Genomic DNA, 17,828 nt, shown 5'->3' with positions numbered 1-17,828 from the left:
AGCTGAAACTCTAATACTTGGGGCACCTGATGGGAAAAACTGCAGTATTGAAGGCAGGAGGAGAAATGGACAACAGAGGATGAGATGGTTGGACGGCACCACTGATTTGATGGACATGAGTTTGAGCAGGGTCTAGGAGTTGGTGATGGACAGGGAAGCCAGGCGTGCTACAGTCCATGGGGACACAACTGAATGACTGAACTGAATTGAACTGAACTGAACAGTCAGTGGTGGGATTCCCAGATGGCTCAGTGGTAAAAATCCGCCTACCAATGCAGTACACATGGGTTCGATCCCTAGATGAGGGAAGCTCCCCTGGAAGAGGAAATGGCAACCCACTCCAATATCCTTGCTGGGAAAATCTCAAGGACAGTGGAGCCTGGCTGGCTATAGGTTATGGGGTCACAAAGAGTCAGACAAAACTGAGCAACCATGCACAATCAGTGGTACCAGCTTCATTGCCCACTTTACATTCCTACTACTGATCCATCTGCGACATCCTTGAACACTCCTTTTTAACTCTATACTTTTGAAGATTCTTCTACCAAGAATTCCTTCCCCAACTTTGAGAGTTAATTGTCCATCATATGTTATTGGTATAATTCACTATATTAACACTTAGCCAAACTCCACAAGGGGCAACAGTTGATGCTTTAAAAGAGAAGTTCAGCATTTTCTGATTTTCTTTTCTCAGAATATTAAAAACTTTAAATAGTTAAGTACATCTTTGTGAATAAATCACTGGATTGCTCATCTTCAGTAAGGAATCTCCCATCATGCAGCCACAACTTGACGTACATGTAAATGACTGCCGCAGAGACAAGATGGTAAATGAAGTGAAGTGAGGCAAACCAGTAACGCAGGATGGATGTGTCAAAACTGATCAGCCAGTGTATGTGTTTAAATAGTGTGGGCAGCTTTCCTGGAGGCCAAGTGCACTGGATGGCTTGTTTTGAAAATACCAGGAGAAACTTCTTAAGCAATTGTTTTATGGTGTGTAACACAAGTATAAAACTGATGTGTTAGGAAAATTAGTCACTGGGTTTGCTTTGCTAATGAAACAGAGATTTTTTTTTTTTTTTTTATAAGAAAATCTTGAATGCTGTTCTCAGGCTGAGACAGTATGGAGCCAGTCACTCCCACACATTCTTCTTCCAAGAGCACGCAACTCCCATCTGATGGAGGGCTGCTCTTATCTGACCTTGTTCTTTCCAAAGGACACCATCCCTTTCGCTATTAAGAAATGAATTGTACTTTAGCTTTACCTCTTGAAGTAAGATTCATTACTGTATTTAAAGATCATGTGACAAGTAAATGCAAAATGTAAAGCTGTCTCCCCATTCCAGTCCAAATACCAGCATGAAACATCTGATAGACCAGGGAGAAAAAGGTACAAGGAAACAAGCAGTTACTGAGTCCATATGATGTACAAGGCAAGGCTTCTAGGCTGTAACTTGTCCCAGACTTGAGACTGTATCTTAGTCATCTCTAGTGCCTACCACAGTCCCTGGAACCTACACAGCTGCTCAATAAACATTTATTTACTGAACCAATCGAAATGCATTCCAGATGTTGTCCCATTTGATACTCACAACCACCTTCTGAATTTGGAAGTGTTTTCTTCATGTCATAAAGAGACTAAGTAATTCATCCAGGATTACCCTGAAAGGCCTGATTATAAGCTAAGGATATAAGACGTCTTAGGGGACTTCCCTGGTGGTCCAGTGGCTAAGACCCTGCATTCCCAATGTGAGGGGACCATGTTCATTGCCTTTTCAGGGATCTAGATCCCACATGACACAACTAAGACCTGATGCATCCAAGTGAAAAAAAAAAAAAACAGGATGTAAGACATGTTAGCAGTCATGTAGAAAAATACAACTTTTAATAGATGAAACAAAGCGTTCAGTGAATTTAAGTGACTGTCTCCATAGACCACTAACAAAAGAGCAAATGACACCACTCTAAATATGAAAATCAAGAGAAACACAAGATTTTAAGCTTAAAATATTCTAAACAATAGGTACGGCCATTTATACGTGAATATATAGGCTGCAATTTGACATTTTGAGTATGCCTGTAATATGGCAAGAACAAAATTGACTAAGCAATAGACTCTGCCTATCAAGGTACAACACAAACAGAAACAGTACAATAAAGTTGATCCTATGCTTCCCTGGTGACTCAGATGGTAAAGAATCTACCTGCAATGTAGGAGACCTGGGTTCAATCCCTGGATTGGGAAGATGCCCTGGAGAAGGGAATGGCAACCCACTCCAGTCTCCTTGCCTGGAGAATCCCATGGACAGAGGAGCCTGGCAAGCTACAGTCCACAGGATTGCAAAGAGTCAGACACAACTGAGTGGTTAATTATATGCCTTTACAGAGTTATGAAGCAAGCATTGTCGGGGCACCACTGATGGAACAAATTTTGGACTTCAAAATCACTGCAGATGGTGACTGCAGCCATGAAATTAAAAGACGCTTACTCCTTGGAAGGAAAGTTATGTCCAACCTAGATAGCATATTGAAAAGCAGAGACATTACTTTGCCAACAAAGGTCCGTCTAGTCAAGGCTATGGTTTTTCCTGTGGTCATGTATGGATGTGAGAGTTGGACTGTGAAGAAGGCTGAGCTCTGAAGAATTGATGCTTTTGAACTGTAGTGTTGGAGAAGACTCTTGAGAGTCTCTTGGACTGCAAGGAGATCCAAGCAGTCCATTCTGAAGGAGATCAGCCCTGGGATTTCTTTGGAGGGAATGATGCTAAAGCTGAAACTCCAGTACTTTGGCCACCTCATGCGAAGAGTTGACTCATTGGAAAAGACTCTGATGCTGGCAGGGATTGGGGGCAGGAGAAGAAGGGGACAACAGAGGATGAGATGGCTGGATGGCATCACTGACTCAATGGACATGAGTCTGAGTGAACTCCGGGAGTTGGTGATGGACAGGGAGGCCTGGCGTGCTGAGATTCATGGGGTTGCAAAGAGTCCAACACGACTGAGTGACTGAACTAAAACTGAACTAAAAGAGGAAGAGGGCTTCCCAGGTTTCTCAGTGGGTAAAGAATCCACTGCAATGCAGGAAATGCAGGAGACATGGATTCAATTGCTAGGTTGGGAAGATCCCCTGGAGGAGGGTATGGCAACCCACTCCAGTATTTTTGCCTGGAGAATCCCATGGATAGAGGAGCCTGGAGGGCTACAGTGCATAGGATCATAAAAGAGTCAGACATGACTGAATAGACTAAGCATGCTTGCAAAGAGGAAGAAGATTAAGGGTATTATTAAAGAAACATTGCAGGAGCAAAAAACAGTCACAAAAGGTCCTGGCATGGAAAGAAAACCATAAGGAACTTCATAAAATGGTTGTTTAGACTACGTAGGAAGAAATGGTAGGATATAATACTGGAAATGCAGATTGCTATCAATTGTGAGGAAGTTCTGCCCACGTTTATTTGCTAAAGACATAAGAATGTTTCCCTGAAATGTTTTATGCCAAGTACCCAAAGGAAGACTCATGTGTCTTGGCTGACTCATTGCATCAGTATTCATCTCTTATCAGACAACTTCCTTTAACTTACAGGGGCTCTTTCTCAACCTGTTGGTTTCCTTCTCTGTCTTTTGATCATTTTGAAAGGAAAAATGAGCCCAGTAATTGAATCTTAATCCAAATTCACACCCGATTACCTCATAATGCCCAATTTCAACAGTAGAAAAGCATGATACTCCCCTGGTATTACAACAGGGTAAGAGTTTTCTTTTCTGAATACAACTAGCTTCTATCCATGGTGGAGAGAAAGAGTTGGTATACAAGAACTTGATTTATAAGAACACAGAAAACACAGTTTACATAAAGCATACCAGAATCTGCCTGCCAGTGCAGGAGATGAAGGAGACATGGTTTCAATCCCTGGGTCAGGAAGATCCCCTGGAGAAGGAAATGGCTACCCACTCCAATATTCTTGGCCTGGGAAATCCCATGGACAGAGGAACCTGGCGGGCTACAATCCATGGGATCTCAAAACATTAGGGCACAGCTTGGCAACTAAACAACAACAATATCAAATAGGTCAAGATGGGTGGATAGGTTAGAACCCTAAAGCATAATTAAAACAACTTAGGCAACTGGTTTTAAACTGAGTTTTGAGAAACGATGTGATATTTTACATTAAGGTCAAGCATGTGCCTTTAAGAGCATTGCTCTACTCAGTCATTATTCTTGAATAAGTAATATAAATTATAATGTTGCTTACTATTTGAAAGGCTCTTGTACCAACTGCTCCCGCCACATAGCTTCCCTATGAGCATGGAAATGTCACGAGCCTGTGTGTACCTAACAATGGCATGTATACATGACATCATGATTTCACTTACCAAGGACAAAATGAATCACATCAGAAACTGCTTCATTTCATGGAAGCCAGAACCACCTGTCAACTTCAAAACTACAGATTTCATCTATTTCACTGAGAGTTCATATGCTAAAAACTCATGTCCTATTCTATTCTATTGAAACAAGGAAAGGCTAATGTCTTCTGCTTGGTGTATCTCCAAACCTGCTTTTTCATCTTGAGGAACTTACATTAACTCAAAACAGTAGAGCAATTCTTTCTGCTACAATGTTTTCTTTATGACATGCTTCTAGGATTCCATTTCCTAATGTTGTTCATTTGCTCTTTCAAAGAGGCCTTTCTGAGTTTCACTCATTCGCCTGCTTCATGAGTTGATGCAGGTAGACACGTTTTCCTTTCCCCTTGCTTTCTGAGCCAGATATTTAGTTTCCTAATACACACCTCTAGATCTGGCCTTCTGGAATATTTGCTAGTGAGAAACATTTAATGACTTCTGGGTTTACCAAAAGCATCTATCATCTAAGTAAATCTTGTGCATCCTTTTTTCCCCTACTTGGATAACTCTACCTAAAATTCATCCTTTCATCTGCCTAACATTTATCACAGACCTCTGATGTCATCAGACAGCAAGGAGAGGAAGTAGTGAGATGTGCCTTCTGTCTGGTGACATCAGTGCAATATACCCTGTATAACCTTGCCTCTCTTCCAGTACTGGAAATCTTGGGTCACATTCCTTTTTATTTGTCCCAACTTTGAGTATTTGGGCTGGCAATCAGAGAAAGAAATTTACTGGAAGAATATCAGGTTTCCCACATTCTCAGGAAGACTAGAGATCTACGTTCAGAACGAGAAAAAAAGGTGGTGAAAGGGTATCACTGAAACCACAGCCAAAATCATACCACAGAACCGGTCCAGCAAAAACACAACCACAAGTCAGGGCTTCAAATACCAAAACCAAACAGACCAAACACAAAAACAAAAAAATGTCCACTGCATCTTGGTTGTGATACTCCACCTTATGGAATACCTACTTGACCATGTTTCTACATGCAGTAGTATAATTGGTCTCCTTATTTCTCTTTTAATCTTCCATCAGCTAGTACTGCAGTTCCCAAACTATGACCTGAGGTAATCTAGGGGACCCAACAAGATATTTAAAATTTTCAAGGACAGCATAGCAGCATCTGTCAGATACTACTACCCTTGAAGTGATTCACATTCTCATTAGATTGTGCTACACTCCTTTCAAAGACATTTCTTTCTTTGCAAAGCTGGGCTTTCCATGATGGCTGCAATAAAAAGCAAGGACCACGTGAAAATCAATGGGTAACAGGAAATGAGAGTGCAGTGTCCAAATATTCCAAGGTTAGTGAAGTTGGACTGTACCCAGTAGGTACACCCATCCTGTTAGTAACTGTGTCTATTCAAGATGAAACTAAACACTTTTTCTTTAGGTACATATATATGCTTTATAAAGGGCTTCCCTGGTGGCTCAAATAAATGGTAAAGAATCCACTTGCAATTTGGGAGCCCTGCATTCAATCCCTGGGTTGGGAAGATCCCCTGGAGAAGGGAATGGCAACCCACTTCAGTATTGCTGCCTGGAGAATTCCATGGACAGAGGAGCTTGGCAGGCCTCAGTCCATGGGTCACAAAGAGTGACTGAGCAACTTTCACTTTCATGCTTTATAAATGGCTACTTGGTTGTTAAAACATGAACACTTACTAAGGTGTTTAAAGCTAACAGTTTAACAAATGGAACTGTTAGGTATTTCTTTTGGCCCAGGTAGGTTGTGGGAAAAAATTATTGAGACACTAATGGTACCATGAACCAAAACAATTTAGGAAACTCTAAACTAGTGCAATGTTTATTGGTTAAAAAACTAAATGCTTTTGGGGACTTCCCTGATGGTACAGAGGTTAAGAATCTACCTTGAAATGCAGGGGATATGGGTTCAATCCCTGGTCAGGGAACTAAGCTCCCATGTGCCACACAGCTCACTAAAAAAAAAAAATTTTTTTAAAGAATTAGTAGTCAAAAAACTCCAAGCAAACAAAAGTACAAGACTGGACAGCTTCACAGGGCAATTCTACCAAACATATAAAGAAGAACTAATGCCTATCCTTCTCAAACTATTCCAAAAAACTGAAAAGGAAGGAACACTCCCAAATTTATTCTTTGATGTCGTATTACCCGATACCAAAACCAGACAAGGATATTACTTGAAAGAAAATCACAGGCCAACATCTCTGGGGAATATAAATATAAAAATAATCAGCAAACTATCAGCAAACTGAATTCAACAATACATAAAAATAATCACAGTCCTTGATCAAGTGGGATTTATTCTAGGGATGCAATATGGGCAAATGAATCAATGAACTCACCATATTAACAAAAGGATAGATAAAAATCACATGATCATCTCAAAGTGAAAAGTAAGGGTGTTAGTCACTCAGTCATGTCCAACTCTTTGTGACCCCATGAACTGTAGCCCGCCAGGATCCTCTGTCCACGGAATTCTCCAGGCAAGAATACTGAAGTGGGTAGCTGTTCCCTTCTCCAGGGGATCTTCCTGACCCAGGGATCGAAACTGAGTTTCCTACACTGCAGGAAGATTCTTTACTCTCTGAATCATGATCATCTCAAAAGATTTAGAAAAGGCATTTGACAAAATTCAACATCCATTTATGACATAAACTCTCATCGAAAGTCCTATAGAGGGAATATATCTCAACATAATAAAGGCCATATATGAGAAACCTACAGTTAACAGCACACATGATGATGAAAAGTTGAAAGCTTTTCCTCTAAAATCAAGAGCAAGACAAGGATGCCCAATTTTGACACTTCCATTTAACATAGTATTGAAAGTCCTAGCCACAGCATCAGGCCAGAAAAAGAAATAAAAGCATCCAAATTGGAAAAGAAGAAGTAAAACTGTTTCTATTTGGAGATAAAAGTGAAAGTGAAAGAGTGAGTCTCTCACTTGTGACCAACTCTTTGCAACCCCATAGATTGTAACCTGCCAGGTTCCTCTGTCCATGGAATTTCCCAGACAAGAATACTGAAGTGGGTTGCCGTTCCTTCTCCAGGGGATCCTCCCCACCCAGGGATCAAACTCAAGTCTCCTGCATTGCAGGCAGATTCCTTACTGTCTGAGCCACCAGGGACCTACAATTCATTTGTAGATGACCTGATGCTATCTGTAGAAAACCCTAAAGTCTCCACCAAAAAAACTATTGGAACTAATAAGTGAAGTCAGTAAAGTTGCAGGATATAAGATTAATATACAGTTGATATTTATTATTTTAAGTTTAAATTTTGGAGTAAGTCATATGCAGTAATAGATAAGTAATACAGAGACTAAAAGAGATATGATAATTAAATGCAAGGTGTGACCCTATATTGGATATTGAAGGCAAGGGAGGATGCTTTAAAGGACATTATTGAATCAGTTCAGTTCAGTTCAGTAGCTCAGTCATGTCCGACTCTTTGCAACCCCATGAACCGCAGCACACCAGGCCTCCCTGTCCATCACCAACTCCTGGAGTTCACCCAAACCCATGTCCATTGAGTCGGTGATGCCATCCAACCATCTCATCCTCTGTCGTCCCCTTCTCCTCCTGCCCTCAACCTTTCCCAGCATCAGGGTCTTTTCAAATGAGTCAGCTCTTCACATCAGGTGGCCAAAGTATTGGAGTTTCAGCTTAACATCAGTCCTACCAATGAACACTCAGGACTGATCTCCTTTAGGATAGACCGGTTGGATCTCCTTGTAGTCCAAGGGACAACTGCTTAATTAAACTTTAATTAAGGATATAAAGAGTAATAGAATAAGGATAGCTCAGTGAGGAAATTCAGTGGAGAAAAGAGGCTGAATAATTCAGCCAGAAGGCAAGAGAAAGAACGACATGGTGAAACCAAGTTTCGGTGAACAAGGCCCGCACTTTATTTTCCAAAGTACTTTTTATACCTTAAGTTATGCATAGAGGATAATGGGGGAAGGGGTAGAGTCATGCAGTAAGCCAGGCTTTCTTCCTGCAGACTTATCATATGCAAAAGCTTAGGTGATTTGCATCATCTTCTGGCCCGGAGGCCTGTTAACATTTTAAGACCCTTTCTTCAGAAAACTTATTTTTCTCTAAAGGTGATTGGTCAGGAGCCACCCTCCAAAAGCATTAGATAAAGTTGCATTCCTACAGAGCAAAGGTGTGGTGGGCTATAACAAGAAAAAGAATTAACTCAAGGGTCCCAGGTTACAAACATTAAAGCTACTATTTACACCAGTTATATTAATCAATACACCGCCAGGGACACAGCAGGTAAGGGATATGGAAACTTAGCAGCAAACATTGGCCCAAGAAGTGAAAATCCCTTCACCAATACAATTTCTAATCAATCTTTTAACTGCTCAAAGGAATCTGTATTTAGACAGTTTAGAACATCTCATGCCTCTCACAGTTGGGAGGCTCTGAGCAATCACATGTGGCCGGAAAAACCTATTCAGGCAGGCTAGAAGACTTCCAAAGGAGTTTGTAGGTTGAAACACTGTCACACCCAGGAATTATTAACTGGAGCTGTAAGCTAACTCTTTTTTCAGAGAGAGGTAGTGGGGGACAGCCCCCTGTAAAGTCAGAGGTGTACGTGAAAGCACAAAGCAGAAAGTAGGCAGACTCTGGTTTTGGGGGTAGATGCTCGAGAATTTCCAGGGAGACTCCTGAGGCTTGATCCCGCCTTTGCGTATGCCAAGCCTCCTTCCTCATGACCTTTGCCAGGGGCGGAGCTCGCTCCCTGCACCAAGGGACTCTCAAGAGTCTTCTCCAACACCACAGTTCAAAAGCATCAATTCTTCAGCACTCAGCTTTCTTTATAGTCCAACTCTCACATCCATACATGACTACTGGAAAACCCATAGCCTTGACTAGATAGACTTTTTTTGGCAAAGTAATATCTCTGCTTTTTAATATGCTGTCTAGGTTGGTCATAACTTACTTTCCAAGGAGTAAGGGTCTTTTAATTTCATGACTGCAGTCACCATCTGCAGTGATTTTGGAGCCCAAGAAAATAAAGTCAGCCACTGTTTCCACTGTTTCACCATCTATTTGCCATGAAGTGATGGGACCAGATGCCATGATCTTCGTTTTCTGAATGTTGAGCTTTAAGCCAACTTTTTCACTCTCCTCTTTCACTTTCGTCAAGAGGCTCTTTAGTTCTTCTTCACTTTCTGCCATAAGGATGGTGTCATCTGCATATCTCAAGTTATTGATCTTTCTCCCAGCAATCTTGATTCCAGCTTGTGCTTCCTCCAGCCCAGCGTTTCTCATAATGTACTCTGCATATAAGTTAAATAAGCAGGGTGACAATATACAGCCTTGATGTCCTCCTTTTCCTATTTGGAACATGTCTGTTGTTTCATGTCCAGTTCTAACTGTTGCCTCCTGATCTGCATACAGGTTTCTCATTATTGAATAATTGGCAGAATTTGAATATTGACAGTATATTAGGTCATAGTACTAAACTTCTTAACTGTGATCATTGGACTGTGGTTATGTGAGGAAATGTCCTTATTAAGAAATGAATATTGAAGTGTTTAGAAATAAATAAAAGGATATGATATCTATAACTAACTTTTATATAATTTAGGGAAAAATTAATAGTAACATATATTATAAATGTTTCTCAGTCATGTCCAACTCTTTGTGACCCCTCAAACTGCATGGCAGGCTTTCCTGTCCATCACCAACTCCTGGAGCTTGCTCAAACTTATGTCCATCGAGTTGATGATGCCATCCAACCATCTCATTCTCTGTTGTCTTCTTCTCCTCCTGCCTTCAATCTTTCCCAGCACCAGGGTCTTTTCCAATGAGTCAGCTCTTCACATAAAGTGGCCAAAGTATTGGAGTTTCAGCTTCAACATCATTCCTTCCAATGAACATTCAGGACTGATTTCCTGTAGGATTGACTGGTTTGATCTCCTTGCAGTCCAAGGGACTCTGAGTGATAAGGTGAATGTGGCAAATAGCAAATCTGGATAAAAGATATTCAAGAAATTTTTGTAATTTTCTTGCAACTCATCTGTAACTTTTCAAGTATTTTTTTAAAGGTTTTGTCCTAAAAATGGTGAAATGGAGCAATTGGTCATATGCAGTTTGGCCTAAAATGTATTGTTTTCAGTATTTTAACACATTATTGATCAGAGATGTATTAACGCCATAGGTATTAGCTCCTGCAAAAATCCCTGGTCAATAATGTGTTAAAATGTAATAAGGCTTTTATTTTCTTTGGTAAGAAATAGGAAGTGTTTTGATCATTTAATAATGATAACCTTTCCTACTTTGGGTGCTTTGAAAACCAAATATTAGCATAAATATTTTGTGTATATTGCATTTTCAGGACGGAATTAGATGTGGCTAATTTAGATTAAAATACTACTTACAATTTTCTGTATTTAAGTCCTATACTTATTCTGAACTAGAATGATTTGGATCAAGTAAGGAGACTTGAAAACAAACTGAAGAGTTAATTACCAACTCTAAAGCTTACCTGGTGCAAAATGTCAAAATTTAACTTTGGTAACTTCCTGATATCAGTTAACACTTTATGATGATCTGATTTGCCACCATACTCTTCCTTTTTCCTATGATTGTCCAGGGATATTTCCTAGTTAGAAAATTTCATATTACTTCAATTTTTACATTTTAATTCTTCACATTTTAAAGTAAGCTTAATGGAAACAATGTAGTCATTGTCCCCCACACCAATCTCCATCCCTTATTTCCCCTGTGTCATTCCACTTTTTTACTTTTACCTTCTTTGACCCTGTTATCCTTTCCCATTGTATCCTTCTTGACTTTTTTTCTTTTAATTGAAAACTTTCTTCCTGGTTCTCCATACTAGCTTCACCTTAGTTTCAGCTTTCATCATCTCATGCTTAGATCACTGTAACCATCTCAAAACTGGTCTTCTACCTCCAGGCTCTCCCAACAAATCCACACATTACAGAAGTATTTATTTTCAGATATTCAAAATCTATGTACTTGTCTATATATCCATTTAAACTTTCCAGGATGATATTCAAGGTCCTCCAGGACTAGCACCAAATAACTCGTACTAGCACCTTAGTTAGCTCCCACAATTTCCCAGCACAAAATTTCCCCCCAGCCATCTAGGTTTGTGCTGTCATTTCCTTATCTCTAAGAGATCAAACCAGGTTTTTTTCCTCCTTAAATAACCTGAGAGAACTTTGTTTCTCTCTCCTTCCCAGTTATCCATCACTGACATATTTAGGACAAAGGTCAAGAGGTTTCCCTGGTGGCTCAGATGGTAAAGAATCCACCTGGAATGCGGGAGACCTGAGTTCTATCCCTGGGTTGGGAAGATCCCTTGAAAAAGGGCATGACAACCCACTCCAGTATTCTTGCCTGGAGAATCCCCATAGACAGAGGAGCCTGGCGGGCTACAGTCCATGGCGTTGCAAAGAGTCGGACATGACTGAGCACCTTTCACTCGAGGTTTACTTCTATTTAGGAGCAGACACTTAAGATGCCCTGGGCCACATCCCTTTGGCCCATCTGACATTTGTACCACTCTTGTGAATGCTTGCATGAATATTGCAATGCTCTGGCTTCAGTATTCTACTGTCTAAGCAGGGCTGTAGCCTGGAAGTACAGGAGAGTTAATAAATGATGAGGGATGGCAGTCAGTGGATAAATACCCCAGCCTCCCCATCCTTCACTGAACAATTCTGTTGTTGTTCAGTCGCTAAGTCATATTCACCTCTTTGTGACCCCATGGACTGCTGAGCCACATTCTATGTGGTTCTACAAATAATCCTCAGAGCAAATGAGTCTCATTTTGCCACAGTGGTTTCTATCTGGGTAGCACACCCTTTATTGGCTTTCTCTTTTCCTTGTCTTACTCTTCGCACTTCCCCACTCTGTTTCCTGGGATCAATAGCATCAGTTCTCAGGTAAATGCACTGGAACTAGCTATATCCAAGTCCTTACTTAGGCTCCATTTTTGCAGGACCCAAGACATTAAACAATATTCATTATTCTTCTATTCCTTTATTATTAAAATCCCATGTTTTAGCTGCACCCATGGCTATTTCATTATAGGTTACATTTTTCCACCATCTTTGCAACTAAATGAGTATAGATGACTTGCTTACGAATGGGATATAAGTGAACTTATATGCCAAGCCTAGACATTAAAAGAAATACAGGTAAGCTTTTCTTTCTCCTTTTTCTGTTTCTGATGGCTGAGATGAAGATGTGATGGCAAGAGCTGCAACAGCCATGATGGACCCAGAGATAGAAGCCATCTTTTAAGGACAGACTGATCTGCCCATCCCACTCTGTGTATTACTTCACTGTGAGCTGATACAGGAGAGAAAAATAGACTTCTCTCTTTTCAAGCCATGGCATTATAGAGATCTCTGTTTTAAAGTGGCTTAGATGATATCCTTAGTTTGGACAAAGTCATACAGCTTTTAAGTAAGGGATTTCACAACTCCAGCTCTTAGCAAACCATTCATGTGTTGTGGCTATGTAATATCCCTCTTATGTGTCTACATGGTGGGTCAGTAAAAAGACTAAGTAATACTGCATTACCTATGACACGTTCCAGAAAAGATGATGTTCTTCCCTTTTTCCAGTGGAGGAGGGAAAGAGTGATTCTGAGTCCCTTCAAGAATACAAACAAACCCAGGTCTCTTACATCTACTGCCTCAGAGTTGCTCTGTAAGAAACAACAACCTCCTTTTCTCCTCTCTGCCATCCAGCTGGGCAGCCATAAAATAGCAACCATGTATCAGTGCATCTGCATCCATGCTGGCCAGGATGGTGTCCAGATCAGCATTGCTGGCTAGGAGCTTTGCTGGCTGGGAGCGCTACTGCCTGGAACATGGCACCCAGTCTGATGGCCAGATGCCAAGTGACAAGACCACAGGGGAAGGAGATGACTCCTTCATCATCTTCTTCACAGAGACAAGTGCTGGGAGGCATGTGCCTAGGGCAGTTTTGCAGACCTGGAACTCACAGTCGTGGATGAAGTTCGCACAGGCATGTACCGCCAGCTCTTCCATCTTGAGCAGCTCATCACAGACAAGGAAGATGTTGCCTGTAACTATGCCCAACATTTTTTCAGTACACCACTGGCAAGGTGACAGTTCAACCATAAAGAAAGCTGAGCGCCTAAGAATTGATGCTTTTGAACTGTGCTGTTGGAGAAGATTCTTGAGAGTCCCTTGGACTGCAAGCAGATCAAACCAGTCGATCCTAAAGGAAATCAGTCCTGAATATTCATTGCAAGGACTGCTGCTGAAGCTGAAACTCTAATACTTTGGCCACCTCATGCGAAGAACTGACTCATTGGAAAAGACCCTGATGCTGGGAATGATTGAAGGTAGGAGGAAAAGGGGATGACAGAGGACAAGATGTTTGAATGGCACCACCGACTCGATGGATATGAGTTTTAGCAAGCTCCAGGAGTTGGTGATGGACAGGGAAGCCTAATGTGCTGCAGTCCATGGAGTCGCAAAGAGTCGGACACGACTGGGCAACTGAACTGAACTGACTGGCAAGGGGATCACTAACCTCATCATGGACCAAATTCAGAAACTGACTGACCAGTCACAGGTCTTCAAGGCTTCTTGGTTCTCCACCACTTTGGTGGGAGAACTGGTTCTAGGTTCACCTCCTTGCTGATGGAATATCTGTTGATTATGGCAAGAAGTCCAAGCTGCAGTTCTCCATTTACTCAGTGACCCCAGGTTTCCATAGCTGTAGTTGAGCCCTACAACTCCATCATCACCATCCACACCCCCTAGAGCACTCTGATGATTGTGTTTTCATGGTAGACAATGAGGGCACTTATGACATCTGTCTTAGAAACCTTGATATTGAGTAACCAACATATACTAACCTGAACAGATTGATAGGTCAAGTTTTGTCCTCTGTAACTGCTTCCCTAAGGTTTGATGGAACCCTGAATGTTTCGGGTTTTTTTGTTTTTATTTATTTTGGCCACGTTGCACTGCAAGATCTTAATTCCCTGATTAGGGAACAAACCCATGCCCCCTGCCGTGGAAGGACTGAGTCTTAACCACTGGACCACCAGGGAAGTCCTAGAACCCTGAATGTTGATCTGACAGAATTCCAGACAAAGCTGGTGCCGTATCCCTGCATCCACTTCCCCTGGCCACATATGCCCCTGTCATTTCTGCTGAGAAAGCCCACCATGAAAGGCTTTCTGTAGCAGAGGTCACCAGTGCTTGCTTTGAGCCAGCTAACTAGATGGTGAAATGTGATCCTTACCATGGTAATTGCATGGCCCGCTGCCTGTTGTACCATGAAAGATGTCAGTACTGCCACTGTCACCATCAAGACCATCCAGTTTGTGGAATGGTGCCCCACTGGCTTCAGAGTTGACATTAGCTACCAGCCTCCCACTGTGACACCTGGCAGACACCTGGCCAAAGGACAGTGAGCTGTGTGCATGCCGAGCAACACCACAGCCATCGCTGAGGCCTGAGCTCGCCTGGACCACAAGTTTGACCTGATGCCTGCCAAGCGTGCCTCTGTTCACTGGTACATGGGTGAGGGCATGCAGGAGGGAGAGTTTCTGAGGCCTGTGTGGACACAGCTGCCCTTGAGAGGGGTTATGTGGAGACTGATGTGGATTCTGTTGAAGGAGAGGGAGAAGAAAAAGGAGAGAAATACTCAAGTTAAAAATGTCACACAGGTATTGCTTTTATAGGGGAGTTTATTCTATTTTAAACATGGAAAAGCTGTGGTCCAATCAGTTAATTTGCATGTAAGCAGTGTATATCCTCATATACAATTATTGGTCTATGCTTTAAAAAATGATACTTTTTAAACTTTACATAATTGTATTAGTTTTGCCAAATATCAAAATGAATCCACCACAGGTATACATGTGTTCCCCATCCTGAAACTAATACAATTATGTAGAGTTTAAAAATAAAATAAAATTTAAAAATAAAATAAAATAAAACAGAAAAACAAAAAAATAAAATAAAATAAAAAATGATACTTTGTTACAGACTCAAGCTATCCATTTTTTCTCTGATGGTTTGGATAAAGTCTTTCCTGTCTTAAATGAAAAATAATGCAAACAAAATGAAGAAGCTGTGAAGCTATACAGAAAACTTAAATCTACTGTCATTTTTACAATACCCAAGGCAAAATATTTCCTCATAACATGGGGTGAACTGTGACCCCCCAAAGTTTATGTATTGAAGTCCTAACCTCCCACCAGTGTCTCAGAATGTGACTATATTTGGAAATAAAATATTTAAAGTAAAAATTTTTTTAAAGGCCTTTAAGGAGGGCCCTAACCCAATCTGACTAGTGTCTTTATAATAAGAGGAAATTTTAACACAGAGACATCAAGGAGGTTCACACAGAGAAAAGACCATGATAAGAGGCAGGGAGAGGGCAGTCATCTATCTGCAAGTCAAGGAAAAGGGCCTGAGAGGAAACCAAACCATCACCTTGGTCCAAGACAACTTGATCTTGACCTTGATTGTAATCTTGGACTTCCAATCTCCAGACTATGAGAAAGAAACATCTACTATTTAAGCCACCTAATCCCTGGATCAGGAAGATCCCCTGGAGATCCACTCCAATATCCTTGCCTGGGAAATCCCACAGACAGAGGAGCCTGGCAGGCTATAGCCAGTAGCACTGCAGAGTCGACATGACTGAGTAACTGAGCGCTGACACTAACTGAGTCCCTGGTACTTTGTTATAGCAGCCCTAGCAAAGTCATACAATCATTTACCTTAAAAATAACAGAAGGACCTAGCATCTAATTCCCCTGGATTTAAATAAGTAAATGAATAGTGATGGTGTCATACTGCTAGGAAATATCAAGAACAGTTTTGTCTATAACAAGCCATTCATTAAATAAACGCATTTTAATTCAGCTTGACTAAGGGAGAAGAGCAGTGGCATGACCTAGCTTAGACATTTGTAACATTCAGAAAGGACACAAGGTCCTCTGTGAACCGTTCTAACTTCACTAAATGTAAAATGACATTGGTCTAGATTCATCTGAAATGATGAAGCAGCAGAATTCTGAACAACAAGCTGAGCAGCTGCATGAACTTCCAGAAGTGAAGAGTTTCATAAACAAACCATTAAAATTTTATCAAAAGCAGGCCACCAGATGTCAGAGGAAAATGAGGTCTTGCAACTTTAAAACATATATTCATGTTTGATTTTCAATGAACCAATTATTTCTATGCTTATAGGCTGCTTCCTATCTTCTGATATGAAACACCTTAAATACAAAATGTCAAAAGCTGCACTTTTCTGGAAATTACCCTCTGGCATATATTCAGTTTTGGGTGTTGGTGCTGTCATCCTCAGAGTCACTCAAGCCAGAATTTCATTTTTGTGTCGACCTTCTCTTCCATGTCTTTTTATAAAAGAGCATCCTGAGATAACATTTTAAAACTGTCATACTTGCAACTATTTATCTCTGTGAATCAGAATTATCTTGCCACTTTACAACAAACAAAACTCAGACATAAAAAAATTGCAAGGCTGAGGCTAATATAAGACTATAAGACTCACTTCATACCTCTCCAGAAAGTCTCCCTGGACCACCAAGGTTCATTTTGAAGGACCTCTTTCATATGTCTCTTATTCGGGGTTTTTTTTTTTTTTTTTTTGAGGAAGGCGGGGGATGGCTTTTTGTTTGGGTTTTTATTTATCTCCAACAGGCAAATTTATTTTTAAAGAAAGAATGTGACAAAATAGTAATTTTTTTAGAAAAAAAATATAGAAAAAGTGTTCATGAATCTCTTCTAAAATATCTTTTCTATTTTAATTTAAAAACTTTAAATTCCTAGCTCATCATGAAGTTCTTTCACTTTGGTGTTTAAAGTTCTCTTAAAAACTTAGGATATAAAGAAACAATGAAAAAGTGACCACCAAAAGTAGAACAAAGTTAAAGTTGTTAATGCAAATGAATTTAAGTATGTAATTTTTAACAACTTACCAGAGTAAGAAGGTTCAGAAAGAGAAAAACAAATATCACATATATGTGGATATATATGTGTGGATATAAATAACGAATATATGTGAAACCTAGAAAAATGGTACGGATGAACCTATTTGTAGGACACGAATAGATATGGAGACATGGAGAACGGACATATGGACACAGGTGGGGAAGGAGAGGGCGGGACAAACTGGGAGATTGGGATAGACATATATACACTGCTGCTGCTGCTGCTGCTGCTGCTGCTAAATCGCTTCAGTCGTGTCTGACTCTGTGTGACCCCAGAGATGGCAGCCCATCAGGCTCCCCCGTCCCTGGGATTCTCCAGGCAAGAACACTGGAGTGGGTTGCTATTTCCTTCTCCAATGCATGAAAGTGAAAAGTGAGAGTGAAGTCGTTCAGTCGTGTCCGACCCTCAGCGACCCCATGGACTGCAGCCT

The 17,828-nt window shown here is 40.8% G+C and overlaps 1 pseudogene; it reads left to right on the top strand.

Moving 5' to 3' along the window:
* The first annotated feature begins 13,162 nt into the window (after positions 1–13,162).
* Positions 13,163–15,183, top strand: LOC781697 (tubulin alpha-1A chain-like; annotated as a pseudogene).
* The last annotated feature ends 2,645 nt before the right edge of the window (positions 15,184–17,828 follow it).

This window comes from Bos taurus, chromosome 1, assembly GCF_002263795.3.
Source record: "Bos taurus isolate L1 Dominette 01449 registration number 42190680 breed Hereford chromosome 1, ARS-UCD2.0, whole genome shotgun sequence".
In the NCBI taxonomy this organism is placed as follows: Eukaryota; Metazoa; Chordata; class Mammalia; order Artiodactyla; family Bovidae; genus Bos; species Bos taurus.
This window is presented reverse-complemented; position numbering and strand designations above follow the sequence as displayed.